The 27,515-nt window shown below is 47.8% G+C and overlaps 2 long non-coding RNA genes across 3 annotated transcripts in view; both read right to left on the bottom strand.

The window, feature by feature from the left end:
• Positions 1-27,515, bottom strand: part of LOC113601933 (uncharacterized) — a 257,395-nt gene that overhangs the window by 38,337 nt on the left and 191,543 nt on the right. The gene's annotated exons all lie outside the window — the stretch shown is intronic.
• Positions 7,084-20,092, bottom strand: LOC128315872 (uncharacterized). The gene is made up of 3 exons (XR_008298988.1): positions 17,131-20,092; positions 16,270-16,341; positions 7,084-9,255 (listed from the first exon to the last, which is right to left on the bottom strand). It is a non-coding gene; the product is annotated as an uncharacterized LOC128315872 (long non-coding RNA).

Here is a 27,515-nt window from a genome sequence, read left to right as displayed (position 1 = left end):
TCAGAAGACTTTAGTTAACAGCTTTCAAATTTCTTATTGAGTAAATTGATAGGAAAAGAAAGACAGACATTTCCTGTTGTCTGGTCTGTTGATTATACCCAATAATGATCAGACTTCACTAGATCTTACTGATACAAATACTCCTTTGTCACATGTACCTTGGCAAGAGAGGGTAAGAGAGAAGAGTAATGGCACCATTGTCATGGCTTCCCTCAATGGATTCTCCACCCCAGAGGCCTCTGAGATTCTGCACTGAATACCATTGTTCCAGAATTCACCAAAAGCCATTCTTTTATACAGCACTCACACCTGCCTCAGGAGGGGAGTTCTACCAATTTAGAAAAAAAAAGGACAAGTCAAGGGATTAAAGATGTATTTCCTTTGGGCCCCCAAAGGAGGGACTTAATTGGAAAATCCAGTAGCTGTTGCTTCTCTAATATCCTACATTTCCTCTTCCAGGCTGCCCAACACCTGATTCCTACGAAATCCAGGGCATCCCTAGGACAACTTTTGCATTCTTATCTCTGATAATGTGTATAGCCTCTTCAAATGAGCCAAAAAAAAAATCAAATTGCCCAGAAATCCTTGGGAAAGTAGGACATGGTTGCTATTTCTTGCCAATTCTTGTCAGAAAAAAAGATGGTCTCTATTTGACTTCCTAAGGGCAGACAAGGAAAACCAATGCCTGCAAAGCCTGCGTGTACTGTAGAAATTCTTCCCCACGCAGCTAACCAGGCACAGGCGCTTGTCTCTGAATTCACAGTAGCCTAAAAAGCTGTGCTTATCATCTACTCTTAGACGTGTTTGGGAAATCTTGCCTGCTTTCCTGCTTAAACCTTTTGTGTGCCTGTTTTTAACAGGGCTGGGTAATCTTTTCAATTTTAAATTTAAGAAAATGTTTTTGTTTATTTATTTTTGAGAAAGAGAGAAAGGCAGACAGAGAGGGAGACACAGAATCCGAAGCAGGCTCCGGGCTCTGAGCCGTCAGCACAGAGCCCGAAGCGGGGCTCGAACCCACAAGCCGTGAGATAAAGACCTGAGCGGAAGTCAGAAGCTTAACTGACTAAGCCACCCAGGCGCCCCAAGGCTGGGTAATCTTTTCAAAGAGGCCACCCGGCTCCTCAAGAGGGATCCCTGCACCCCTCTACGCACTGATCTGTCAATCCGCAGCTGAATTACTGGGGAACCCCAACACACTGTCTGGACCCCAGGTCTCAGCCGTGATGTCAGTCGGTAAGAGGAGGCACACGGAGAAGGTTCGGCTGGACTGTCAGCTCCTGTCATGAGAAGCGATTGATGAGAAGGCAGAAAGCACTCCCCGCTGCATCGCAGAACAGAATATATATACAAAGCAGACACTCACGGGGGCGTTCTATGTGCCACAAAACCATCCAAGGGCACAGTAGGAATTGTTTTAGCCAGTGCGCCCTCTTCCCTGGAGAAAAAAACTGCCCCGGATCTCAATGAATAGGAAGGTGGCAGGAATGTAGAGTCAGTCCAGCCCCCTGTTCATATTGGGGGTGGTTATGGATCCTTGACAGTTAGGAAACTCCCACAGGGAAGCCAGAACACAGGTAGCCAAGGATCTGGAGGGAAAAATGAAAAGAAGGTGGCCGCCCCTGAGCCTTGCCAACAGAACCAAGGGCCGTGCAAGGATGAGAACGTGGGGCATCAGGGACCCACCATAAGCTCAAGAGCCAGAGCCCATGTGGGCCGCAGGGAGCCTGCCCAGAAGTCAAACGAAGCAGAGGCATGACAAGGAACCCAGAGCACTGACTCCCCTGGGGCGTCTATTATGTACCAGACCCCACGTTACCTGAGTGCATTTTCACCCTCTGGGGCAGGTGATATTTCCCTCATGTCACAAAGGAGGAAGGTGAGGAAGAAGGAGCGTGTCAAAGGTCATAAGGCTAGTAAACGAAGGACTGGAAATTCGAATACGCATCTGTCTAAATCCGAAGAGCATCACTACACAGCTCGCCATTCTGCTCCAAGGGAAATCATAGTCTCACAGTCTAAGAAGCAAGGACGGGGGAGCCTGGGTAGCTCAGTCCGTCGAGCTTGGTTTCGGCTCAGGTCATGATCCCAGGGTCGTGAGTTCGAGCCTTAACGTTCTCTTTCCCTCCCTCTCTCTCTTCTTGCCCTAAAAATTAAAAAAAAAAAAAAAAGTAAGGACTATTTCTTCGCCTCCTTGGCCAGCAAGCCCAGCTCCCCAGCCTGCACAGTCAGCGTGACCCAGTCCCCTCTAACTCCCACTTCTAGGCACACCATCAGGCCATCTTTTACCAGATCCCATCCTAAACCCGAGGCAGGGGCCCCAAATCTGGAGGAATAATCCCAGCTAACACAGTATTGTTCTCTAGTCACTGCCTTCCTCTGGTTCCACCTTCTCTGAAGCCACGGGCAATTTCTCCCAGCTTCTACCTTCTTGAAGCTTTTGTCTAAGTCGTTAGAGTCACGACTTTGCAAAGAAATAATTAAGGCTTTCATGCCCCAGACTTTTAACAAACATGGTTTGACCTCGTTTCATCCCTTTGGATGGAAGCCATTTTCTGGCACCTTAAAGGGATTTCCATTCAATTATCCTCCAGAAATCCTCTTTTCTCTTCTTCTGTCTTTCAACACAAAAAGCTTCCCATTTGCCTCCAAAGGTGAAATTGGGTGCTTGCTCATTCAGCAGCGGGCAGAGTTTTAAATTGGATGAAGTAATAATGCTTCTTTGAATTTCAGGTCAGCCTTCACAGAAAGAAATTAGAGTCTGCCCTACGAAGCAGCTCCATCATCTGGTGCCTTCTATTCTCTGTGCTCTGGGGAAAGGGGCAGAGCGGAGCGTGGGTTCGCACAAACACACAAAGGATCTATTTCAGAAGTTCATTTGGGAGTTAGGATAAACCCGGAGTGATGGTCTCTCAGCCCTCTGGGTTCTGGATCCCCGAGCTGGCACGGGTCCTTGCACCCCAACCACCTCCCCCTCAGCCCCTGCCTCAGGCCAGGACGAGAACTTTCCAGAGCAGGACCTGAGCCGTGAGCACAGCCAAGTTGCAACCTTTCTCTTTTCAACAGAGGAGAATGAATTCAAAAGGAACAGTCATTAAAATCAACCAGAAAGCACTAGGGGGAAAAAATGAAAACAAATGATTGGGATTAACTTGACCTGAGCATTTACCTTTTACTTGAAACAGTTTCTCCCCAGACATTGGACCTGAAGATGAACAGCCTCCTTACAGTCTGGGTAAAGCATATAAATGCCTCTCCTCCATTCAGGACTACGCCACACCACACGCGCGTGCACACATGTGCACATACACATGCACACACACTGACATACCTGCACACTCGCACTCACACACACATGTGCACATGCAAACACACTGACATGCATGCACGCACTCACACGTGCACACATACACATGTATGCACATATGCACACATATACACACTCAAGCACATGCACACACACCCATGCACACACATACACAAGTGCACACATGCACACATACACATGTATGCGCATCTGCACATATACACACTAGGGCACATGCACACACATACACACGTGCACAGAAATATACACGTGTGCGCACTCACACATACGCATGTACACGCATATACACACTAGGGCATATGCATGCACACATACGCATGTGCACACACATGTATGCGCATATGCACACATATACACACTCAGGCACGTGTGCACACACCCATACACACATACACGTACACACATGCACACGCATACACACGTGCACACACGCACACTCACACATGCCCACATACACATGTATGTGCATCTGCACACATATACACACTCAGGCACATACACACACCGACACATGTGCACACACATACAGGCACACTCGCACACATACCCATATGCACACACACACACTTGGGCACATGCACACACATACACACCACATACATACACATGCACACACATACATGCACACACCTGAACACATATGCATGAACACACAATGACACAGATGTACACATACACATGCATGCACGGGCACCCTCACACACGTGCACACACATAGACACATGCAAATACACGCACATGCACACACATACAAACACATATACACACACAATGCACACATTCACACACACATGCATCAGCACACAATGACACGGAAACACACATACATGTGCACACCCTGGCACGCACTACCTACACACATACATGCACACACACATACACACAAACACTCAAATCCTAGGCATCCAAAACTATTTATGGGACAAACCTGACCGATTGGCACCCTCTGAGTAATTGGAAGTATTTTAAGTCACTCTGCTGGGAAGAATATCACCCATATGCCTCCTACAGCATGCCGAAAATACCTAGCATTTACTGTCATCCCATAACGACTTCATTCCAAGAAAAGCAGGGAGTATGTAACAAAGTGACAGCATGTCTTCAGGATAACGTGCCAAATTTATAACAAAATTGAGGGATTCACCTGTCTAATTAATCTAGCGTCACCTGGCAGAGGAAAGGGCCTGACCAGCTTGCCAAAAAAAAGAGCAAGTTTCAATGAACTCTGGGAGAGGTGGGGCGAGGCAGCAGGGAGACTAGAAAGCTCCGAGGGATCCTACAAGAGGTCAGGGCACAGGAGAGAACCACAATGCAGAAGCAAGCCAACAAGGCAGCGTCTCCTGCTTCTCAGTTGTGCCCGAGGCCAGAATGGGTCTTCTTGTATTCGGTCTCCTAAGTGTGGCACATCAAATGCTCAAAAACCCACGAACACAAGAGCCTTGTGTGATTTATAAGCATATCTATTCCAATGAGAAATCTCTGGGTGCCTCAGTTGGCTCAGCCGGTTGGGCATCTGACTTTGGCTCAGGTCATGATCTTACAGTTCGTGGGTTCAAGCCCCGCGTCGGGCTCTGTGCTGACACCTCAGAACTTAGAGCCTGCTTTGCATTCTCTGTCTGCCTCTCCCCTGCGCTTTCTCTCTCTCTCTCTCTCTCAAAAATAAATATTAAAATCGAATGAGAAATAGCCATTGATCTAAAGGGGCCTCTCCATGAGCTTTTTCCTTCCACAGGTACGTCATCCCCACTGTGCCTCGAAAGTTACATACATCTTCCCACACCCTGTAAATGAGGAAACAGAAACATTTAAAACACAGGCTGTTCCAAAATGTACCAGAATATTTGGACCCACCAGGCACTCTTTGCCAAAAAGAAGAAAGGGGGGCGTCCAGACCACTGCCCACCCAGCCCAGAGGGAACACACTTCCATGGAGTCAGGCCATGGGTACACAGCCTCCCTTTTGGTGAAAACATGGAGTCTTTCAGCTCTTAGCTTAAGTCATTGTTTGCAGAAGGTTGAAGCACAGATTGCTGGGCCCCATCCCTGGAGGTTCCGATGCAGTGGGTCTGGATTAGGACCTGAAAATATACATTTCCAACCCGTTCCCAGGTGATGCTGATGCTACTGGCCCAGGGACCCTCTGTAAGAACCACTGATCTTAATGACAAATTTCTTCATTACTGTTAATTAAGTCTAGGCTCTGCAGGCAATTGAATTTCATGCTAACACGTCCCAAACCGGCGGGAATCAACAGTTTGCAACATGCGTTCCTTTGTGTCTTTTTTTGACCCTCCATTCAGATAAAGATTGTTGCAAACTAAGAGTGATGGCAGGAAACTCATTTTAAAAACTCAGCCTCCCGCACTGCAAAATGATTAAAAGTGAATTTGGAATGTCTGTAGCAACTCATTTCTAAAAGGCGCCCAAAACTGAAAACAAGCCAAATGCCTTTCAGTTGACCAGCCTAACTGGTCAAACAAAACGTAGTGAACCCGTATAATGGAACCCCCCTCTGCAACAAAGGAGAATGGATCATTGATACGTGTAGTAGCTCGAAGGGATCTCAGGGCCATTGTGCTGAGTAAAAGAAAAGCCGGTCTCAAAAGGTGGCTATATTCTTCCTTTTATATAACAATCTCAAACTGACGAAAGTCTAGAGGTCATTGATGAACAGATCAGTGGCGGGAGTTAAGCTGGGGATGCTATGCCTATAAAGGGGTCAAGGAGGTTTTCTGGGGGATGATCAAACAGTTCTCTTTTCTGATTGTGGTGGTGACCATCCAAATGTGGTAAAAATTTCATAGAACATACTCTGAATTTTTTTTAAAAAGGTGTTCATATGAAAATGAATAAAAGCTGAGTAAGATCTGAGGTCAGTGTCAAGGTCCTGTCTTATATCATTGTGCTTTTGGGTTAGATCTTATCATGGGGAAGCTGGGTGAAGGATATGGAAGCTGTACTAATTTTTGTAATTTCTATGTATGTCTAAAATGACTTCAGAAACACAGATTGGATTTTTAAAAACCACCTGGGGGTGGGGAGTACAGAACTTATTTGAATAAACTCTAAATAAATAAAGGAGGCTGCATGAGATGGGAACACTTGGTGAGCAGGGAACAAGTTATGGTCCTGAATCTGTTACTAACACTGCAGAGACTTGGGCCAATGACCAGATCTCCTAAACTCTAGTTGTCTCATCTGTAAAATGGGAAGGGGGATTAGACTGTGATTTTTTTCCTAACATTTCTAGTTCTCATATAAAACCCTGGGTTTCAAGACCAAAATTTTCAATTACCTAAGGCTGTTGAAGCTGGGGGGGAAAATCTCCTAGAACAACTTCCTTATGAAATTTCTATCGGTTTCTGACTTTGACAAATGTGCAAGAAGTCTCTCCTCCGGTTTTACTGCAATTCCAGGAGTAGTTCAGGTGCCTTATCAAATTTAAGAAATACCATCTCTCATTGTGTCCATCACTCCAGAAATATGTTGAGCTGAGCCTGTGGCAGGGCTCACAGGCAAAAAACAAAAACAAAAAACCCACTACAGGACCTAGCAGTCAAACAATAAAGTCCATGACCAAAGGACTCAAGAAAATGCAAAGACAATCAAGTATGGCTCGTCGACAAGCACTGAGCATTCAGGCAGATGGCCCAGGTTCCTGAGCAGAAACAACTCCTTTGCAGCACACAAGACTAAAACCCACTGATGGCCAATGCATAGTACAGACGAAATGCTAGCAAAGATACCCTAAGTTTTAAAAAAAAAAAAGGAAATTTAAGGACACAAAGAACTAGAACTCCAAAGAGAGGGCAAATTCCTGTGCTGGTTGCTTTAGACGTGCAGCATCCACATTTGCCTACTGAGCACTTAAAATGTGGCTAGTGATCACTGAGGTACGTTGTAATTATTCTTTTAAAATTTTTTTGATGTTTATTTGTTTTTGAGAGAGAGACAGACAGACAGGGGGTGAGTGGGGGAGGGGCAGAGAGAGTGGGAGACACAGAATCCAAAGCAGGCTCCAGGCTCCGAGCTGTCCGCACAGAGCCACCTCGGGGCTCAAACTCACAAGCCCTAAGAGATCATGACCTGAGCCAAAGTCGGATGCTCAACCCACTGAGCCACCAGGCGCCCCAAGATACGTTTTAAATGTATGATACTCACTGAACTCAGAGACTTTGTGCCAGAAAAGTAAAACATTAATTACTTTATATTATTACATATCAAAACTATATTTTTAATAAACTAAGTTAAAATATATTATTTAAATTAATCTCACCGGTTTCTTTTGTTTTTCTAACACGGCTCCAAGAAAATTTTAAATTGCATATGTGATTCACATTATATTTCTACAGGACAGGCCTGCCTTAGAACACTTTTGTCCCCCTGGATATATTTGGCAATGTCTAGAGCCATTTTTGATTGTCATGAGAGGGGTTGGAAGGTACTATGGGCATCTATGGGTAGAGGCCAGAGACGCCGTCGAATATCCCATAATGCACAAGACAGACTGAATGACAAAGAATTATCTGGCCTAAAATGTCAGCCACGCCAAAGTTGTAAAACCCCTGTTGCAGAAGATTCTCTTCTCTGCTGTTGACATTACTCGGTTCCTTTCAAAGCCAGTTCCCCTTATGGTAGAAAGACGACTGCCTGTACACATTTTTCTTTTTTTTATTTTTTTCCCAATGTTTTATTTACTTTTGAGAGACAGAGAGTGAGCAGGGGAGGGGCAGAGAGAGAGGGAGACACAGAATCAGAAGCAGGCTCCAGGCTCCGAGCCATCAGCACAGAGCCTGAGGCAGGGCTCGAACCCCCACGACCTGAGCCGAAGTCAGACGCTTAACCCACTGAGCCACCCAGGTGCCCTGTGTGCATCCTGTTGGTGTCTAAGAAGAGAACGATCGCTTCTCTTTGCTCTCTCTTAAGGCCAAAGAAGAACTCTCTCCCCCAAGATGAGTCAAAAATTCAGAGCTTTATTTCTGTGATCAATAGATAAAGTACTATTGTCATTAACAAATTCACAGCGTAATTGAAAATATCCTTCTATTATGTAATTTTCTCATCACTCTTCTCTGAAATAGACCTGGTAGGTGACATCTAATTGTTACAAGGAGAAATAGCTCCCCACCAAGAAACACGTAGATCTCGCGCAGGTACTTCAATGGGCTGCTTTAAGTAACTCTCAGTATTTTTCATTATCAAATAAAGATGTGCTCTTTTCCACCACTGCACTGGAAAAATAGAGAGTTCTCATTAAGTGATGTTTAAACTATGAGTTTTCTTTCTCCCCAGACTAAATATCTAAATATCTATTTGCTTGGTTATGGGACCAAGCGATCTTTGTTTTTATTATTAATTCTTTAGATGAAATTCAGTAAACCATACGTGGCATTTTTAACTCAATTGATTTTCAGGAAATGTAATAGAAGTTATGTGGAGAACCAGAGGAACAGTGAACTGTCGGGTTTAAGCAAAGATGTTCTCCATTTTTAACCAAATCAATATTCAATCACCTTAGTGCTCAGAAAAGCACATCCTTCCAAAGAAGGGAAGAGACTGGAGATTTATGTTATGGAGGGGGAAAAACATGTGCTTTTAATCTTTTTCTTTGCAGAAGAGAACCCAAGATGGGGGGCAGGGGGTAGTAAGGGAAATAGACCCCAGTCTGGTGTATCAGACATAAGGTCCAAAGCTGTCCAAAAGTCATTTGTCCAGGGTACTTTTGCACCTTCAATTTCAAGACATCTTAAAGACATCTACATTCATTCACTTTTCTCTGGGATGGCTCATAGCTAAAACGAAGTCTGGCTATCCACACACTTCTTCCGAACTAGATAACTGGAGAATCTCTCCGGGGAGGGAAGAGGCGCCCCACCCTTTTTCCAGCTGCTCTATCAACCTCATTTGGGCTCACGGTGTACCCTTGCCTCCTAAAAGAAACACAGAGAACGGTATGTTTTTCTTAGGGTGATGTTAACTGTTGTGACAAACAAATTGCAATGGTTTAACCATAAAAAGGTAATCCTCACTCCGGTAACACTTCAGTGTCTTTGTTCGTGGTTGGGATGGAGGAGGGGGGAGGTCTGTTCAGGGACCTGGGCAGAGGCTCAGCGAGCTCCTACAGGCACTTTCCAAACTCACCTCAGGGTCACCTTTATTTGGGGAAAGAGAGAGAGAGAGAGAGAGAGAGAGAGAGAGAGAGAGAAAGCAAGTATGAGTGGCCGAGGGGCAGAGAGAGAGAGTGAGAGAGACAGAGAATCCCCAAGCAGGCTCCACGCTGTCAGCGCAGAGCCCGATGCGGGGCTCCGTCTCCTGAGCTGTGAGATCATGACCCGAGTCGAAATCAAGTTGCTTAACCGACAGAGCCACCCAGGTGCCCCCACCATTTCTACTCACAGGTGAAACTAAGTAACCTCTGTGCCTCAGCAGCCACTTGCCAGGGAACATCCTGTGCTGGCGAAGGGCCCATGAACTTGAAGTGGACAAATTTGAGTTTTCTCTGCCACTGATGTCATACCAAGCACTTTCATGGGCCTCACACCAGGACAGAGGACTGATCTAAAACTTAGTTGTGCCTATTCCTGCACACTTGCCCTCCCAGCAGATTATAGATGACATGTTTTCCAAAGATTGCTAACTATAATTTGGGGAGGTAAGGGGAGTTTAAAAATGGGCTTTGGATTTCTGCAAGGTGGTTGTAAATACCAGCCCGGTCACTACCTTCTGCTACTATCAGTCTCCTTAAAGATCCGCAGAACAATTAAGATCGTGACAAGTCTTAAATTAGAGTTTGTTTCTGGTGTAAAAGACCAGACAAGATTCTCCTTTGAAAACACATATGTTAAATCTCCTGTCTTCCTTTTAATCCTACAAGCCTCAGAATGAAAGAACTTCCAGGTCTGAAACAAAACACATTTGTTGGCTTGGTTTACTTTGTTGACATGATTTATTTTTTATGTGTGTGTGTGTGTGTGTGTGTGTGTGTAAATTACTATCTTCTAACGCAGAGTTATACATGTGTTTTATAATGGATCCAGAGATCAGTAATTCATGAGATTTTTATAAACTTAAAACCTGAAGAAATGATAATAGATTATAGTAGTATAAATAGGACCAGATGCTTCTTCTTCAATGTTCCAGAAGGATTCCATCAGCTCCTAAATGTTCTCAGCCTCGCTGGATGCAAAACCATTGTCTCCTTTAGAGACAAATACCAAAGTGGGGAGTTCCAACATAAAACATCAAACAAGCCTATGGCCATTTATTACTTTGCACCTTTCTTGGGGCCACCTGCCCTACTGGTATTATTCGAGGCTCCCATTCAAGCAAAGCACCTCATAAGATTGGGTATTTTTGTCATTGACAGAGAAGGAAAAAAAAGAAGTAACAAAGAGAAATAAAATAGGACTGGAGCCAGAGCACACAGTAGCCTTCACCTCGTCCCTTGTCTTAATGTCACTGCTTTTCCCACTTAACACAAATGACTTTGTCCCTAACAGTCCCTCATTAAATTGCAGAGGTCAGGGGACAAAGAGAGATGTGGAATGGGATGGAATGGAGGGCAAAGGCTGGAGGCAGTGTCCTGCTGCTGGAAGTCCCAAGTAATGAGCCAGAGCAAGTCACTGATGAGGGCTGTGACCTGAGCCAGCAGCCCCAGCTCAGCATGGACATTCCAAAGAGCTCAAAGTCCAGAGCTGGCAGAAACTGAGGCAGAATGGAGGTTGGGTGAGGATCAGAGTTAAAAGAGTCCCGATTAACCACCATGACTAGTTACAAAAGATTCATAGCTTGACTTGGTGGGTCAACAGCTGCATAGCAAGTTGGTGCATTGGGAAGCCTTCAAGGGTCAAGGCCATGTCTTCCCCTACAAGCTTTCTGTAATGAGAACCAATGGCTGTGCTTCACAGCCTCTTTCTTCATTTGTCTACTGAGCACGAACTTATTGCAAAGCTCTGTCTTGGGCTCTGGAAATACTACATTGAAAAGGACACAGTCCTAGTCCTTGAGGGGATCAGGCCAAAGAGAGACACAGAGAAGCAATGAAATGATCGATGAATGCAGTTTAATGACCAATGGGCACAGAGCTTTCTGGGAGCACAGAGAGGAGCATATAAATCATAGGAAACAAAGAGGCGGCTAATAAGGGAGGCAAGGGAGCAGGGCAGAGGCAGGAGTGGATTTTCCCAGGCCTCCAGACCCCATACGCAAACGGCTCAATAGCAACCAGCTCTAATATCGGTTATCAATTTCTTTATAGGAAGCCACCCAAAGTATTTATTATGGCTCCTAATGTTGTGCATTGGCAATTTGGGCCGGGCTCAGGAGAGCTGTTCTTTTGTGGTCTTTCCTGGGATCATTCACGTCTACAGCCATCTGGCAGCTCAGCTGGGGCGGGATGGTCTAGTGTGGCTGGACTCACATGCCTGACTGCTGACGCTGTCTGTTTCCTGGGTTTCTCTCTTTGTGTGGTCTCAGAGAGCAAGTCCCCAATACAAAGGTTTATCAAGCTTCTGCTTGTATCACGGCTACTCATGTCCAATTGACCAAGGCGAGTCATTTGGCCTGCCCAGAGCAATGTGGGGGGGAAACCACACAGGGCATGGGTATCAAGAGGCGTGGTTCACGGGGCCAAACACTGAAACAATCTCTTCTCTGACCGATCCCAGATCTGACGTTAAATGAAGCTGAGGCAGAAAGGAGGTTGAGTGAGAAGCTGCCCCCACCACCACCACCACCTGTCTCCATCCTTCACAGAGAAACCAAGCTTAGCTAAGAGCCCCAGGGAGGAGTCACCTCTGCTGACAGCCAGACCCTCCAAGCCTACCCCAGCTCCTGGGAGCACAATCCACTGGGTCAAGATGGGGCCCAAACCCCCTCTCAGCCTGCCTGTGCAAAGTTGCAGGAAACAGGGACCTGGGACCCAGGTCACCCAATGATTCACAATCCAGACACCAGGATTAGAAAGGGAAAAAAAAATGCTACAGGAAGACAGATCCATAAGGGCTAGGTGGTCATTTGGGAAGAGCAAAAGGGGGCCCTGACAGCTTCGGGGTCCCTCTGAATTCCAGGGGTCACAAGGACGGGCATATTTATGTATCAAGACCCTCCATAGAGATGCCCACTCAAAATATGCCTCTTCCTCTGCCAACCCCGCTAAACATACACACAACAATTCTTCCCAAGAGCATAGACTCTCAGTGTTGTGAGGAACTCGGCTGGTTGCTTCTCTGACCCCTAATGTTTCTGATGAGTAAACTGAGACCCGACATAATTAAGCGATCAACAAAGTAATAAGTACAGAACCATGAGGGGAGCGGCGAAAGGATTAAGAACACAGAATCATAATTTGTGCTGGATATTAAAGATCTGCAATCCCCTGAACAGCTTGACAGTTGAGAATTTTATTCCCAGATATGATTAAATCGAAATGAGACCCTTTTTTTTGTTTAATCCAATGATTAGAAAAGATGTGAAGAATCTGAATAATCTTATTAAAAATAAATTTTATTCCTGGAACTCATTTGACCATAACCTCTTTTTTTCCAGTTTCATTGAGTTATAATTGACATATATCGCTGTTATAAGTTGAAGGCACGCAGCGTGATGGTTTGATTTACATATATTGGGAAATGATCATTGCACTAGGCTCAGCTAACATTCGTCTTCTCATCGAGATACAATAAAAAAGAAAAGAAAGAAAAAAGATTTTCTTCTTGTGAGGAGAACCCGTTGGCTTTCCCCTCTTATCAACTTTCCTGCATATTGTACTCGGTTATTAGCTTATGTAACTTTTCACCTAGGAAAGAGTCGGACATAAATCACAAACCTCCACTGACCACAATCACTATTCTATTCACATTAGACTTCTTTTTAAATTTGTTTTAATGTTTATTCATTTTTGGATAGACAGAGAGTGAGTGTGGGAGGGGCAGAGAGAGAGGGAGACACAGAATCCAAAGCAGGTTCCAGGCTCTGAACTGACAGTACAGAGCCCAACGTGGGGCTCGAACCCACGGACCGTGAGATCATGACCTGAGCCAAAGTTGGACGCTTAACCAACTGAGCCACCCAGGCGCCCCAGACTTTTTTTTTTTAAGACTTCATTTTTAGAACGGTTTTAAGTTCACGGCAAACAAGTTAGATTTCACAGCCATAACTTGAGTTTTGTTAACGTTTATTTACTTTTGAGAGAGAGAGAGCAAGCAGGGGCGGGGCAGAAAGAGGGAGACAGAGGATCCAAAGCAGGCTCCACGCAGTGAGCAGAGTCCAATGCAGGGCTTGAATTCACGAACCGTGAGATCATGACCTGAGCCGAAATCAAGAGTTGGCCGCTTGACCAACTGAGCCACCCAGGTGCCCCTAACTTGAATTTGTTTGGATTTTGTTTTTGTTTTGTTTTTGTTTTGTTGTTTGTTTTTTTAGTAAAACATAAAAACATGGCCACTCTGTCACCATTGTGATAAAAAATGCTGAGATGCTAAGATCAAAGAACTTTTTATGAAGCTTTATATATTTTCTTGAAAGATCACAGGGGTGCCTAGGTGGCTCAGTTGGTTAAGCATCTGACTGCAGCTCCAGTGATGATCTCACGGTTCGTGGGCTCGACCCCCATCTCAGGCTCTGTGCTGACAGCTCAGAGCCTGGAGCCTGCTTCAGATTCTGTGACTCCCCCTCTCTCTGTTCCTCCCCGACTCACTCTCTGTCTCTGTCTCTCAAAAATAAAGTTTAAAAAATTAAAAAAAAAAAAAAGATCATGGGTTGATAGCCTTTCAAAACTCAGGACTGGTCTAATTTGCCGAAGAAAAATCTTTCCCTCACACACACAGCCTAAGGAAACCAGGATCCATATAAGGCAGTGTTTTCCTCCACCTCAACACTATTGACATTTGGACCAGGGAACTTTGTTGTGGGAGTTGCCATGTGCCCTGAAGGGAGTTTAATAGCATCCCTGGCCTCTCTGGTCATTAGATGCCAGCAGCATGCACACACACGCACACACACGCACACACACACCCTCCTCCCTCCCTCATGCCCCCCAACCCCATGTCTTGACAACCAAAAGTTTCCAGGTGTTGCCAAATGTCTCTTGGGGGTAAAAATCAGCCCTGGTTGAGGACCACTGATCTAAGGAAATCAAGGAAAACGAGAGCCTCAAATTCATTTATTTTTTTTCTTCTAATTTGTGTGTATAGTCATGGATTTACAGCTCATTAAAATTTATTTTTTAATATATATATAATTTATTGTCAAGTTGGCTAACATACAGTGTATACAGTGTACTCTTGGTTTTGGGGGTAGATTCCCGTGATTCAGCGCTTACACACAACACTCAAATACGTTTAACGTGGTCTACTCTGTTCTCTTCACCTTCTATAACAACCTGCAGAAATGCTAATTGCTAATTACAGCTACATTTGTCAATGATGTCTACATGCCAGCCAAGTGTTGGCCATTCCTAAGTTAATCCTCACAATTTTCTAACTTAGAGATATTATTAGTAAGACCCTTGGTAGAGCATCAGGACTGCATGAGAGAAAGAAGAAATTTCGTAGACTTAGTGAAACACTGAAAGCAAGACTCCTGAGTGGTTTCATGCAAATGTTACAGATCAATTTGTGATTTTTAACCCGAGTTTGGTCTTTTGTTTGAAAACCTAGATCGTGCGTTTTCTTCAGGACTCACTCTGAGGGTTTCCATTTATTTTATGAAGACTCAGGGCCAACGACAACAGCTGAGCTTGTCACAAATAAGTAAATAGTTTTGGAAAGGGTTCTTGCACCTCTTCCATGAGGCAGCCCAGATCTGATGATAATTCAAATGCTCTTTCCCCTCCAACTACCTGCCTATTTCCTGGTCTTAAGAGACACAGGACCATCTGCCTGGGAGCAGAGTACCACACTTACAAGAATTTTTTTTAATTAAAAAAAGAGATATTCTTTTTTTAAATTGTTTTAATGTTTATTTATTTTTGAGAGAGACAGTGTGAGCACAGGAGGGGCAGGGAGAGAGGGAGACACAGAATCTGAAGCAGGCTCCAGGCTCTGAGCCATTAGTACAGAGCCCGATGCGGGGCTTGAACCCATGAATGATGAGATCCTAACCTGAGCTGAAGACGGACGCTCAACCGACTGAGTCGCCCAGGCGCCCCAAGAGATTCTGAATAAAGGTCATACCTCTGCTGAACTACTTCAATGACTGTCCCCTCCTCAGATCTGAGAGTGGGGGTGGCATGGGATGAGGGTTGGACGTTGACTTGTTTCTGGTGTTCAGAGTACTTCTGGGGAATTTGAAGAACACCACACATGTATCTGGGCTTCTGAGTCCACTCTGGGCTGACCTCGGGGCCAGCGCTGGTGGTGGAGGTAAGGGTGGGGGTGCCCTGGAAATAGTCTTACTGCTTTCAGGGAGTCAGAGTCCAGCCACCTGAGTACAGATCCGAGTCAGGAAGAGTATCACACACTCCTCCAGTCCCTTGGAGGCAGGCCCATTAGTTGGTCCAAAATCTAAAGCCCTCAAATCAAAGAGGCTGGAGGAAGAGGAGTCAAGACCAAAAAAGTAGAATAGCAAATCACACCTTGAGACCCTTTTACTTTTCCCCAGAAGCTCAACTTTTGGTAACAGTGGATTACAAACACAGCTCTGTGTTTCCAGTTGGAGATCCTCACCTGGGTTTTATTTCAAGTCCATAAGGGTTTTGGGGGGTGGGGTGAAGGGAGGTGGAAAGGACAGATGAAGAATCTTAGAGAGGACAACCCATGGGTTTTCGGCTTTGAGGATTCTTCTTTTTTTTTCTTTTAACTTTTGTTTTGACAAGAGGTACAGGTGTTCCCATTTGGAACATAAACCATATTTTAAGAAATTAAAAATTCCAAGGAAAGTCCCTTTGGCCCAAAAAAAGGTGGGGGGGGAGGGAAGCAGACAGACAACCTTGGGGGAGACAGTACCTTTCTGGCAGGGATTGAATTCTCTGGAATAACACTGTCCAGATTCCAGCCTGGAAATGTGCACTGAGGGGCCTGTAGGAGATCCCAGAGTCAGTAAGGGGGAGAGCAGCCCCGCCCCCGACGCTTGCAGCTGACAGGCAGGAGGGGTAAGGTGCCATTGTGAGCAGAGGGCCTCCTCTATGCTGGGGGGTAGGGGGAGGGAATTGTGTGCAGCCTGAGACCCTCCCCACTCCCGCCCCCTCCGGTCCAGTACAGGCGGTTGGAAGGGAAGGCAGGCAGCTGCTGGCAGAAAGCGAAAACACCTTTCTCATCTGGAGGTCATGGCAGCCAGTTACCAAACCACCACTGATTGTAACTGCTACAAACAAAAATCGCAAAAGAACAATTAACAAGCAAAGGCAGGAACTGACAATTGAGCCCAGAAAGAAAGAAAATGGAAAGCAGTGGAAGGAAGTAGAGAAGGGAAAGGAGTAAAGGAGGGAGGAAGGAAGGAAGGAAGGAGGAAGGAAGGAAGGAGGAAGGAAGGAAGGAAGGGAGGGAAGGAAGGGAAGGGAGGAAGAGAGGAGGAAGGAATAAAGGAAGGAGGGAAGGGAGGGAAGGGAGGGAAGGAGGCGAGGGAGGAAGGGAGGAGGAAGGAATGAAGGAAGGAAGGGAGGGAGGACTAAAGTCCTGTACAATTTGTCAGGAGCATGTATACGGTTATTTTAAACCATCTCTGTGCTGCCCCATGATCTTGTGAGTGTTCTCTTGTGAAATCTCAGGGCATTAACTCTGCCGAAAGCATCAGCGGTGAATTAAGCGGGTTAAAGCAGACGGCAAGTGAAAGGACAACCAAGACCCAATTCTTTATGGATTGTTCACCTGAGTTTCCCAAGCTTCCGCTCGGCTCAGAATGATCTCCAGTCGACCAGAGACATCTGTTTTTCTGGTTTTGTCAACATCCCCAGAGTTCCTGTGCATAACATGATTCGCCCAAAGCTCGGAAACTTGGGTGTTGATTTCACGGCAAAAAAAAAAAAAAAAAAAAAAACCACTTTATCTCTAAAATGGAGAAACCAAAATTCCTGAAGTTCGAGTCCTTGTACATGATCCAGTTCACAAAAGAATGTTTACATCTGCTGTGATGGCTGGAAGTGTGCCTTCCCTACCAAAGTCCTATGTAGAAGTCCTAACCTGAGTACTTGAGTATGTGCCCTCATTTGGAAATAGGGTTGTTGCTGATGTAATTGGTTCGGATGCGGTCATGCTGGGGTAGGAGAGCCCCCCATCCAATATGACCAGTGTCCTTATATTTGGACACAGACACACCGTCAGGGACAACACCACGTAAAGATGGAGGCAGAGACAGACGCAGTGATGCCTGGGGGAAGAGCCACGACTGCTAACAACGCCACCAGAAGCCAGGAGAAAGACCCGAGAAAGTTCTTCCTCGGAAGGAGCCAACTGTGGCAAACGAATACACCTACTGATTCTGTCTCATGATGCCCTTCACACTGGGCCCCTCCCCTCCCTTGGTCCCCAAAACAGCAGTACTAAAAGCAGGACACTCTGACGGACCACTACAATATGCCACATAGGCACGCTAAAGGTTGTCTGTTCCCGGGGCTCCTGTAACAGATGACCACACACCCCGTGGCGTGAAACAACAGAATTTCACCCCCTGGCAGTTCTGGAGGCCCCAAGTCCAAAATCAGGATGTCAGCAGGGTCCTGCTCCCTCAGAAAGCTCTAGGAAGAATCCTTCCTCTTGCCTTTCCCGGCCTCTGGTGCTCCCAGGTGTTCCTTAACTTGTGGCCACATCACTCAAGTCTCTGCCTCCAGCTTCACTTGACCTTCCCTCGGTGTATCTCAGATCTCCCTCTGCCTGACTCCTACAAGCGACCTGCCATGGGATTTAAGGTCCAATCAAAATCCCAGGCGATCTCATCTTGAGATCCTTAACGCAAGTACATCTGCGAAGCCCTTTATTCTGAGGTTCCAAGCGGATGTACCTTCGGAGGGTCACAGTTCAACCGATTACAGCACTCGATGTACTTCAGCTCACCTACTCCTCAAACAACCCCCTAAGTCTACTCTTAATATCCTCATTTTACACATGATGGAACTAAGCTCCAGAGAAATTACTAACTTGCCCCAGAGGACATAACCTTGGATTTGAACCCCGGTCCGTTCTGACGTCTTCTTGCTTCTTTCTGGGGACTCTCATCCTCCATGAGTCCAGCGACAGCGGATGCAGAGGGGGCAGATCCAGCCTGCGAGGTGAGGGCCGGACTCTCAGGTGGAGGGACAGCAGAGCCAGCCCTGAGGGTGAGGGCATGTGAGTGAGAAGTAAAAACCAGGGAAGGGCATCCACACCGAGGAGGCTCACGTGTGGAGCCTGGGACCACCTAGATGACGGACGCAAAGCAGCACATGGCTCAGGACAGCCGGAACGGGTGGGGTTGGGGGCTGCAGGGAGCGAAGTGAGCCCCGGGGAAGAGGGCTTGGCAGGGCCAGGGCGCAGAGGGGCTTGGAGGCCACAGGTGGTAGCCTGACCTTTGTCCTACAGGCCATGGGCAGCCACTGACCGAGGTTAAGCTAGGGTAGGAGTACACAGATGCTTGACTCTGGGAGGCTGACCAACGTGGAAAAGGTGTCCACCTCCTTTCAGCCGACCTGCCCGATGGCCCCAGGCTACAAGCTTGCACGTGTTAGAACTGGCGGAACTGTTGTGACTGGGGTGCCCTGGGCACCTAGGCTGCAGCCCCAGCACGTGTATAGAGTCTGTGCCTACTGGGCTCAGAGTCTACGCCTGGCTCTCAGACAAGCTGTCTTTTTGAAGAAGGCATTTCTGAGAGCGGTGACCATAAAGGGCAAGCAATTTCAACCCGAGAGTAAGAAATCCTCTGCCGGGAAGGTCGTGAGCTCTCCGAGGCGCCCTCCCACCTCTCTCCCTGGGACCCAGGCGAACAGAGGCGGACCCAGTCCCCGCACTCATGGGCAGAGCACCCACAGAATGCATCAGGGCGGTGAAAGGAACCAGGAACGCAGCACACTGCACAAAGCAGAGGGAGAGGCGGCTTCATCCCAGGTGCTGGCTGCCCCGTCTGATTGCACTTGAACCACAGCCACGGCCGGGGCAGAGCAGGGAGGGGGGACATTGCAAAAACAGATGATAGCGAGTTACCTGGCTGGCAGCGCCCCCCCCCCCCATCCTGCATGTTTGCAAGCCCAGCGTCCCCCCCGCACCGCCCCCGACTTCCTGCTGGCATACCTGTGGCCAGCACCGGGGAGACTCTGGGCAGGCTCTTTGCTCCCTGGAATCCTGTTATTTTGTGGGCAGTGCCACAGATAGACCTACACCTCACTGTGAAAATATTCATGCTTCACCCCAGGGGAGGGGGAGTGGGGACAGCTGGGGGGTGGCCGGGACAGGAGGGGTGGTAGAGGGGAGGGCGCCCCTTCAGCGAGCTCTGAAGACCAGCCATGGTGCCCAGCTCCAGCCTCTGAGCCGAGCATCTTGGGGTTTTCGCTGACACACCAACAAGGTGGACGATCTTTTTGAAGGAAAACACATTTTCCGTGGTTTCCCCAGTTGAGGAGGGATCAAAGAAATAAGAATAAGTTTTGGTGAACTGGGGAGACAGGGCCAGCAGCTCATGTAATTAGGCTTGATTTCAGTTCACGTCTATCAAGAATTTGCTGTGAGCAGGTGCAAGGAAACGCCGTCTCTAGCCCAGCAGCCTGGGCCCGTCTGTTCGCAGGGGACCATTCAAGACCTCAAGTTCACTTGAGTGAGCTTTGGGTAATGATTCGGACCTGACCTTTCTGCCCTGCAACCTGCCTGCCTTCCAGCTACTAGTTACCAAAGGGCAAAGAGCATGGTCCCGCGGTGCACGGAGCCAGGCTGCCTGCGTCCAATCTTGACTCCATGTGGCTCAGTTTCCTCATCTGTAAAATGGGTGATGGCGCATCCTTATAAGGCTACCCTGAGGAAAAGTGAACGATCCCCATATAAGTGCTGAGGCCGGCGCCTCAGCAAGCTCCGCCTCTTGTTGCGACTCAGGGAGCCTCACGCACCCGAGTTCCCCGTTCCCGTTCCTTCCACCGGGTTTCCTTAGCCACATGAGCCAAAGGAATTTCTGCCTCGCACAAAGTAACATTTTTTTTTTTTTCAGTCTCGCGTCCTCCCAGAGGAGCCCAGCTCCTGGTTAAGTAGTTCTGGTTACCAATGATCACAGAATTGCTTCACCAGCCGTAACTTTTCATAATTTATTGGATCCATTTAACGTGATTTTAATTACAAAGGCTCTAGTTCCGTTAGATACGAAATTAAATGCAGGCAAGTAATTGTATTTCCCCCCATCTATTATGTTCGGGAAGAAATTAGAGTCGCTCAGAGCATCCGTACCGTCAAAGGGTTTCTCGGCCCATGTGACTCTGTGGGAAAGGAACTTTTCTGTTATTCCCCGAAGATGTCGGCCACTAGTGAGACTCGGGGGTTGGGCAGTGAGTGAATCCAACGCCATCAATCTTGCTGGGGTGACAGACAAGGGTTACATTTCGAGGAATACTAGTCCATTCTCCTACTGGGCCCTCGAATTCTCTTAGGACTTCCCTAAAGTGGTCCCCTTCCCCCACATCAACACTTTTCCTGCCCTCCTTGGTATCTCCGCTGGGGAAAAAGGAGAAAGAAGGACAGGCTTGGTGTGCATGGGGTTTAGGGGACCCTGGGTAGGAACGCTGTGATCAGAGATGCCACTGGGCAGGGTGGGAAGGCCTCGGTTCTTCTGGGGCTGGGAGATTTGGAAGTGACGGAAAAGTTCTTCCTAGGACAAACTTGTTAGGGCTTGGGAGATCACTTAAGGGAAAGAACTCTGAAACTAGGTAAGCGTCCCGTTAAGGGGAACGCTCTAAAATGTGAGCCCAGTCAGTTATAAGCTTCCAAAGCCAGAAGATTTTCTTACATGAGCGTTTTTTTTTATTTTTTTGAATATTTTTATTTATTTTTGAGAGAGAGAGAGAGAGAGAACGTGAGTAGGGGAGGGGCAGAGAGAGGGAGACACAGAAACGGAAGCAGGCTCCAGGCTCCGAGCTGTCAGCACAGAGCCTGATGCGGGGCTCCCACTTGAGAACCTTGAGGTCATGACCTGAGCCAAAGCCGGACGCTCAACCGACGGAGCCACCCAGGCACCCTGAGCGTTATTTGTTTTTCTGTTTTTAAACTTGGAAAGAGAATGGAATGATCAGATTCATCCTCACTCTTCATGAATTTCAACTAAGTATCTAGTCGGGAGGCAGGAGTTCTGGAAATGGAGCCGTGCACATGTTAGCCCCAGCGGACTATGTTAGGAAATGGGGATTACAGAAACCTGTAGCCAAGGACACAAGGCTACAAAGTGACAAAGCTGTAGCAGGAGCAGGTCTGTCTGTGGCCCCAGGCTCAGTCAGAGTCAGGTCTGGGTGTCTGTAACCCTTTTTATGCTAAATATAGGGATTAAGTCAGATCCTAAGCTTTACCTCAGCTGGGACACTTTCCTCCAAGGGCTATATTGACAGAACATGTTTTGCTTTAAAGGATAGGGCCTCTTCCGTCAGGATTTCCCCTGCCAGCTTCAGAAGAGTTGACGTCGGGGCGCCTGGGTGGCTTAGTCAGTTAAGCGTCCCACTCTTGATTTCAGCTCATGTTGTGATCTCAGGGTTCGTGAGTTCGAGCCCCATGTCGGGCTCTGGGCTGACAGCGCGGAGCCTGCCTGAGATTGCGCCTCTCTCTCTCTGCCCCTCCCCTGCTCATGCTTCCTCTGTCTTTCTCAAAAAAAATAAAATAAAAATAAATTTAAAAGATATCTTTTAATTTAAAAAAACAATTAATAAAAAATACATAAAATCAAACTAAAAAAAAAATTTTTTTTAAAGAGTCAATCTTCCCTTCTCCCCACCTCTGCCTCCTGGCCGGGACAGCCCAGGGAAGCGACGTTAGAGAGTCCCTCTGGCTGGGCTCCCTGGTCACCCTGTGTCGCATTGGGGCACCTGTGCGAAGCTCACCATGTGTCTTCTTTGGGAGAAGCAGCCTGTGCCGGAAACAAGCCCACGCGCTGTGGCCCAAGGAGGGTTCTGGGGCATCGCACTGGAGGGTGTCTGTGCACACATACGGCCCAGGCCCTAGAGTTAAGGCCTCACCTCCCCACGGCATGTCACGCGTGAAGTGAATAACCTTTTCAGAAATGGTTCTTTTCCTGACTGCAGAAGCGACACGCGTTCATTTCCGTACGTTTGCAAAGTACAGAAAAAGCACAAAGTGAAGAATTCTAGATGGCTCATCATCCAACTAATCAGGAAGGGTGTATATGTGTTACCGTTTTACTTTTCCTGCCCCGAACTGAAGTCACGCATGCGCTCTCTTTTCTAGTCTCTGTTTTGCCTAAAACATATTGCAGACTTTTCCCCATATCACTGCTCTCCTACATTATTCCCAAACCTTCTCAGCCAATCCCCCCACCAGCCTCCCATCCTGCCTGCTCCCCTCTCGCTTGAAACACATAGCCTCACCTCTTCCTTCTCAGGAAAACACAGAAACGATCATAAAGAAGAAACTCCCCAATCTCCTGTTATCAAACCTGCAAACCTCCCCACGGCCGCACACACGTGCCCGTGTTTCCGGAGGAGCCAATCTTTTGCTAGCTCGCCTTGCCAACCCCGAACTTGCTCTGGGTCCCACCTTCCCCCACCTGGCCAAGATCTCCCCTGAGCTCAAGGTGGAAAGATCCAGCAGGCTTCCAGCCTCTTCTCCCAAAGAGCCCAAACGCACCTCAAAGCCCACATTCCCAAAACAAACCCATGACTTGGCCCCAAACCTGGGGCTCATCGAGTGTTCTCTGCCATGCCTTCGTAGACGCAAGAGACCCAAGGGTCAGCGTCGATGCCTCTCTCTCCCTCACACGCGTCCAGTTGATTACAGAGCCCATTCACACTTCTCTCCAGAGATCTCCTGAATGTGTCTACTCAGGTCTATCACCACCCCCTCCCTGTCTCTCACCAGGGACCCCCTCAGCCTAACTGACCTTCCCTTACCCACTACACCCTCCGCCAAGCCATTCTCCAAACTGCAGGCTGCAAGGTCCTTTTCCTAAGCTAAATCATGCCGCTCCCTGGCTCAAACCTTCAATGGCTCCCCAGGCTCTTTGAGTAAATAAAGGTCCTCAAACTGGCGTCCATGGCCCTGCAAAGCCTGGCGGGTGCTCACCTGGCCCAACACTGCTTTCTCCCTCTGCATCCCTGCCACACTTGCCATTTCTATTCTTCATCCTCTTTCTGCCCCGGCTCGCTTGTTCTCCCCATCTAGAATATTCTTGTCCTCCTTTTTCCTAGTTGCTTCTCTTGAAGTATCTCTTTCGCAAGAAACCCTTTCTTAACCTCTCTTACTAGACCAGACCTCTCTGTTGTTGGCTCTCCTACTGCTTTTCCCTCGTGACACATGTTACACATGCAACTTTATACTTGCTGGTGTGTTTTATGTTTATCCCCGCCAGGTTCTGAGCTCTCCTCAAGGGCAGGAGTTTGGTTTGCTCTCATATCTGCGTCCATGGCACTCAGCACATTGCCTGCCACTCAAAACACTTGAAGACAAATGAATGAGTTAAGGGACCCCTAACTCAAAAGATCTAAGACTGAACTCAACACCTTCTCCCTGAAATGTGGTTTTCATCCAGGGGCTCTACTCTCATCGACTGGCACTGCTCTCATCGATATGGCCACCCAGGAGCATGATCAGAAGCTTAGAAGTAGTCTGTTATGGGTTGACTTGTGTCCCCCTCAAAAAGGATATATTGACACATAGCCCACGATATCGCAGGAAGTGACCTCATTTGGGAACAGGGTCATCACAGATATAATTAGTTCAGGTGAGGGCATACTGATGTGGGTCATACTAGGTGGGTCCTTAATCCAATGGGACCATCATTTGTTGTATTAAAAAAATTTTGTTTTTATTTTAGAGAGAGAGAGAGAGAGCACACACAAGTGAGGCAGAGGGTCAAAGGGAAAGAGAGAGAGGGAGAGAGAGAAAGAATCTTAAGCAAGCTCCGTGCTCAGCACAGAGCCCCACGAGGGGCTCGATCCCATATTGCCGGGATCATGACCTGAGCTGAAATCAAGAGTCAGACGCTTGACCAGCGGAGCCACCCAGGTGCCCCCAGCGTGACCGCCATTTTAAAAAGGGTCAATTTGGGCCTGGAGACACATACACACAGGGAGAGTGCCACGGAAACATGAAGGCAGCGTCCGGGTGATGCTTCTACGGGCAGGGAGTGCCAAAGATCGGCAGCAAGGCACCAGAGTGAGAGGAGACGCCTGGAACGGGTTCTCGTTCAAAGATCTCACAAGGAACCAACTGGGCCAACACCTTGATTTTGGAGGTCTAGCCTCCAGAACTGTGAGACGATACATTTTTATTGTTTAAGCCACCCAGTGTGTGGTATTTTGTTACAGCAGCCATCGGAAACTCGTGCATAGTCCTCGACCCTTCATTCCCTCTTAGACTGGCCCCTCCCATGACAATATCCAATCCATCACCATGCCCCATCACTTTTGCCTCCCAAATATCTCCAATCCACCACCACGGGTCCAAATGCCCCTCGTCTCAGGAACTAATTGGCCTCTGCACCCCTCCTGAGCCTCCAGTAAACTTTGCACCATGCCGTACACACAGGGATTTTTTTTTTTTTTTTTTTTTTTTTTTTTTGCAAATCTGACTTTGTCACACAGCCCTGACTGCCCCTTGCCTTCTCACTCCTGGCCACCCTGAAACTGCCCATTGTTCTTAGGATAGAAAGCAGACTCCTGTCATAATCCAGAAGGCAAAGCCTCTAGACCCTGGCTCTGCCTTCCTCTCCTGCCCTGCACAGCCCTCTCTGGCCTCCCTCTCTTGGCTTTCTGGACAAGCCATGCTCTTCCCAGAACTGGGGCTCACAATAGGCATGGCAGTCACTCTATCCATCCACCATGTTTCTCTGGCTCATCCTTCAACTCACAGTTCAAAGACCGTTGGCTTTTAAAGAAATCCTTCCCCATCTCTGGCTGAGGTTCAGTGTCATCGATACACCCTCTTTTCATATCCCATCATTTTCCACATGGCACTCGTCGTGATTTGTGATTTGCGTTTCTTTCCGCATCGTCTGACTATATCTTTTAACATCATTAGGTCAGGGACCATATCTTTTTTGACCCCCATGGATCTCCAGCAACCAGCACAGAGCTAATATCCAACTGTAGAATGAATAAGCAAACATCAATCCCTTTGCTAAAGTAAAAATAAGCCATAATGCATTTGACCGGTCTTATTTCTGGCCATGTGGACTTCTTCCACTGTTTCACGAATGTAGCAACATTGCAGGGAATCACCGAGGATTCTTTGTGCAAACACCCCATTATTTCCTGAGGGCAAATTATCGGAAGGCACTGGTTGCTCCAAGATTTTGAAGCTTTACCCCATTGTGTAGAGTTTCTTCAAGTGGCAGATCATTAACTAGAAGCATATGCAAGAGAGGGAAGGAAGGGGGGAGGGAGAGAGAGAAAGAGAGGGAAAGAAGGAAGGCAGAGAAAGACCACCGTCCAAAGCAACAAGGCTTTGTCGGCCTGAGAAGTTCTCTCTGTCGAGACTGCTGTCCGACCAGTTTCCTAGCCACCACTCCCTCTGTATCCCTGCCAAACCATCCCTGGGAAAGGCCAAGTCAGACACTCTCAAATCCCAGGGTTTCAAATGATAAAGACCCCAAGAGGCAGGGGCCAAGCTGTTTGGGGGCTTTTTTGTTCTCCGACCCCTTTGTTCTAGCGACTTCTCCCATCTCAAAGGATTTTCAACAGCACCAAGAGCCTGACACTTTGCCCACCCTGGTTCTCACAGTCTTCTCCAGAGAAGGACAAAGCAAAGTTGGCACTGACGAGGCCTGCAATAAAGGCGGGGGGGGGGGGGGGATGTTGAGAAACAAGAATGCGTCCACAAATCTGGCCGCCCCGGATCCTCAGTTGCTGGAGGAACTTGCAAGGTAAACAATGAAATGGGGAGGAGACAGCCATTTTCTTCGCTCTGGCCAGTTGTCATGGATACTGGGATTTTAGCCGTAAAAGGGTGAAGGGTTTGCTTTGCGCTTTACAAACGGTGCCTTTTTCCACTTACTTGCTCCGGGTCGGGGACCTTCCCTTCTGGGAAGGCCCCTTCTGGGCCTTATTCAAGGCAAGCTAGAGAAGGGGAGTCACCAGGACATTTGTTGTACAGGTGCTCGTGGGGCCCGCAGCCTGGCTGACGCCAGGCACAAAGGCTGAAGCATTAATGGAAATTTCCAGCCACCCAAATCCTCCCATCTACACTGCAGGGAGGCATCTGTCTCTCTGGACGCCTTCCTGTCAACGTTCTGATTCTCCCAGGAGCGCTCACACATGGGCCGAAGGCTTTAGCTTTGAGCCCTCCCTGAGCCTTTGCCCCCGAGACACCCCTACAAGCTTCCTCCCGCAACCCCCCCCCTCCCCGGGACTCCCAACTCCTTTCACCCTGAAACACTGGCCCCAGTACGTCTCCCAGAGCAGCTCGGCACAGTATGACAAGGAGGCCACCAGTTTTAGCGAGGGTGGGTCAAGGCTCAGTGCCACCACTCACTGGAATGACCTTGGGCAGGGTACTTCGTCTCTCCGAATCTTACTCCCACACCTAGTAAAATGCAAATCGCAATATCTACCACGTAGCGTTGTTGAGGGCTTTGCCCACCTCTTCATTCTCTCCAAAGCTACACACACTCACAGCCTCTCGTACTCGCACACACACACTCACACGCACTCACAAGCTCAGGTACACAACCACTCAGCCTTCCACTGTTGACCTGTCTTTTAGTCTTGATCGAGCAAGAGGGAGTGCGCCAGTTTGATATAAGCAACTGCGTCTGTCCATCCATCCGCTCAGACATTTACAGAGGGTCTGACACGTGCCAAGCACTGAAGTCCTCAAGGGCCACCAGGCAAAGCCACTGGCCCCCCGCGTGTGCCTGAGAGGCTGCACTGCTCCTGGACATCGGGGCGTCTCCGAGACACTCCCTCGGCCTCCATCCATGTACCTGCATTTCCCAAAACTCGACGACACAGCCTGAAACCCAAGACACGGCACAAGGACCTTTTGTGTTTGGATGACCAAGGCAAGGATGGGCTCACGGTGCCGGGCTCCCTTCTGGCTTCCTCGAGGCTGGAATTCTCCAGCTCTTTCGAGGAGTCAGGTGAGTCAAA

This window comes from Acinonyx jubatus, chromosome B3, assembly GCF_027475565.1.
Source record: "Acinonyx jubatus isolate Ajub_Pintada_27869175 chromosome B3, VMU_Ajub_asm_v1.0, whole genome shotgun sequence".
NCBI lineage: Eukaryota > Metazoa > Chordata > Mammalia > Carnivora > Felidae > Acinonyx > Acinonyx jubatus.
This window is presented reverse-complemented; position numbering and strand designations above follow the sequence as displayed.